Genomic DNA, 3,280 nt, shown 5'->3' with positions numbered 1-3,280 from the left:
AAACACAACTCTGAATCCCACCGACCCCTTTCGTAGCCAACTTTCCACAAAAAGAAGAACCCTGGCAATTGATACCGCTAAATTAGTCTCTTCACTTTCGTTAATAGCTGGTAATAATGACTTCAATTAAAATTTGCTAATTAGGTACCTGAAGCTTTAATTAAAACGGGGCATATTTTGGTAATTTATTCTAAAGATTTAACCGTAGGAAGCATTTAAATTTTGTGTTTGGCCGTGGTTTTTCCTACGCTGCATACTATTTCTACTTTTGCTTCTTTGAATAAACTTTAAAATAATGCGTACTTAATTGAAATTTAAAAAAAAAACTAATTATTTTGAAAAGTCGCTATACGATGCAAATGTCGTTGGGTATGACGAGTAATAAATAAAAATCGTCAGTGGAAAGGTTCTCAATCTCTATAATAAAGAATAATATCTGGATGACCGAGCTCCGCTTACCTTAGGCTGCTATTTACTCATAAACTAAGGTGCTTTAGGGTAATTCCACGTGGATTTTTGATGAGTTGACATGACGTTTGTAATTTCGTTAATTACTCCGAGTTGGTACATTATATTTGAAGTCTTAGGATATTTCTGTCGTTTCCACTAATCGATCTTATATACTATATAAAAAAGTTTTTAAAATATGATCGATTTATGGAAATATTGGTATTCAAAAACTAGTTACTTATTTTTTTTGCACAGGGGCTATTTCGGAATATAGCGGGGTTATTCTGCGTGTTATTGAAAGGTGGACTTTATTATAATTTGGCTCAAGGTTCATATTTCTTTTTAGGCTGAAATTACCCCATTCATTTTTATTTTTTATTTCGTTAGTAATATCCATAGTTACAAATTTTTTCAATCGCTGTATTCCGAAATAACCCCACAAACGCAATGTGGTTCTCAAAATTTGCCGCAAAGGAATATTAAATCTACATACATTATAGAACAAAGCTAGATTAGTTACACCATTTATAACTCGAGAACAGCTGGACAGATTATTATGATCTTTGATGTGTGGATTGTAGAGTTTGTCTCCGCCCCGAATAGCAGAATAGGGGGAGAGGAGCGAAGCCGCGGGAATATACTAGTAAGTATATAAAACAATTAGAAATGCCATGTCACTTTTATATTTTTGAACTAGCTTTTACCGCGGCTACGCTCGCGTGAACCATAAACATTTCAATGAAGCAAGCAATCAAGCAAGCATGCTAGCAAGCATTTATGCAATCATTTAAGCTAGCTTGCAAGCAAGTATGCAAGCAAACATTTAAGCAAGCTTGCAAGTGAGCATGCTTCGCTCGCGTGAACCATAATCATTTCAAAGAAGCAAGTATGCAAGCAACTAAATAAACTTCATGCTACATCGTTTAAATCGTTTTGATAGCCGAAGTATCAGGTACGCTACCCTGTTCGACACACTGGAGATCTCTTTAATGTTGTTAGAGAGGGACCTATTAACGAGGAACCCTACGCCACCCTGTGATGTTTGATCATCCTCGCGGAAGTACAGAAGGTGGCCCGAGTCTAAGATGATGGTGCCCTCTCCCTCTCTATGTACTTCACTTAACTCCTGAATATGCCACCTTATGTTCTCCAGCTCCACTTCCAACTGCGCTAGAAGAGTCCTAAAAGTCCGTTCGTTCTACGTAGCCAGGGTCAGTTTATTTAGGTAGCCTTGGATCGCCCGGGATTCTTAGCATCCTCTGCCCCGCCGTTACTATGAACGCTACTATGGCAAGGAATAGTGGGGCGACCGGGAACTGGGGCCATCTTTGCCGTGCGCTTCATTCTGGTAGGAGTTTTCCCATAATCCCACTGGGCATGCGAGTTGGCGATCGTAGGGCACAGTTTATTGCACGCGCCGATGCTGCAGCCCATCCGAGGCCCGGGGACTTAACTGTGCCGATTTTGGCTGCGCTATGCGCAATCAGCCAGCTGCCAGAGCCCAGTCTGTTAGACGGCAGGGTGCACCCACGGCAGGTAAGGTTGGCTTGGGGTCCATAGATGGAGGTTGGCCCCCTTACACCACAAATAAAAAATCTAAATCTTGAAAAGTTGAAAGTTTGAATACCTCAGACAATTACCATACTAAAGTAAGCTGGGGTTATTTTGGGAATCACTTTACTGGAATAACCCCTAAAGGGGTAATTCGGGATTTTTTTTAAAACTATATCTAGGCCTTTTAGACTGACACAGTCATTCGCAAAAACGATTATTTGTCATAACATTAATAGTTCAATCTTGTAACTTATCAGGTTTTAGAGATAGCGGTATTGGGGTTATTTCGTATTTATTTTTATGGCACGAAAATGCACTCGACCCAAAAAAATATATATTGCACGTCCAACCGATGTCAGCGCCTCGCATCATCTGGAGAGACGCGAGGAGCGGTAAATAGGGCGTCCATTTAAGTGCTGCCAGTGGTTAAACATCGACACGTTTAGGAGAAATTTTAAATAAATGGAAAAACCCCGTTTACAGAATTACCCCAAAGCACCTTACTAATAATTCTCAAGAAAACTTAACCGTTATAGTTTTCCTTGTAACTTTGATACAACTATCCTGAACTTTTCAAATTTTTCCATTCACCGGTTTAGATTTTAGAGGGGGACGCTCGATTTTAATGAAAATTTGCACTTTAAAGTTGAATATTTTTGCAAACAAATCACTGAATGTTTTAGCAACCCCCTAATGGTTTTAAAAGACCTATCCAACGATACCCCACACTACAAGGTTGAATGAGAAAAAAAAATCACCCCCACTTTACGTCTGTGGGAGTCTTACTTACTGTAAAAAAAATGTTTTTTGAACTTTTTATTGCACCATTTTGTCGGCATTGTTTACATAAAATATTCGTGCAAAATTACAGCTTCCTAGCATTGATAGTCCCTGAGCAAAGCCGCGGACGGACAGACAGACAGACAGATAGACAGACAGACATGTCGAAACTATAAGGGTTCCGTTTTTGCCATTTTGGCTACGGAAGCCTAAAAAAAAAGAATTCAAATCGGTCCACCCGTTTAAGAGCTACGGTGCCACAGATAGACACACATACCGGTCAAAAAAAGGATAAATATGCAAGAAATCCTTTTCGACTTGCCCCATCGCGTCCCATCGTTGTTAAACATCGTTGAGTGAATAAATACCTAATTTGTTTTTATAAAAAAAAACATTGTAAAACAAAATGAATGAGAGGCCCCCAAATGATAAGCCGTGGTGGCCTAGTGGTTTGACCTATCGCCTCTCAAGCAGAGGGTGGTGGGTTCAAACCCCG

The 3,280-nt window shown here is 39.6% G+C and overlaps 1 protein-coding gene across 1 annotated transcript in view; it reads left to right on the top strand.

The window, feature by feature from the left end:
- LOC141439498 (uncharacterized) overlaps positions 1–3,280 on the top strand; it is a 78,660-nt gene that overhangs the window by 45,247 nt on the left and 30,133 nt on the right. The window lies entirely within an intron of this gene.

The sequence above is a fragment of the Choristoneura fumiferana genome, chromosome 21, assembly GCF_025370935.1.
Source record: "Choristoneura fumiferana chromosome 21, NRCan_CFum_1, whole genome shotgun sequence".
Classification (NCBI taxonomy): domain Eukaryota; kingdom Metazoa; phylum Arthropoda; class Insecta; order Lepidoptera; family Tortricidae; genus Choristoneura; species Choristoneura fumiferana.
Note: the sequence above shows the minus strand (reverse complement) of the source record. Positions and strands in the feature narration are given on the sequence as shown.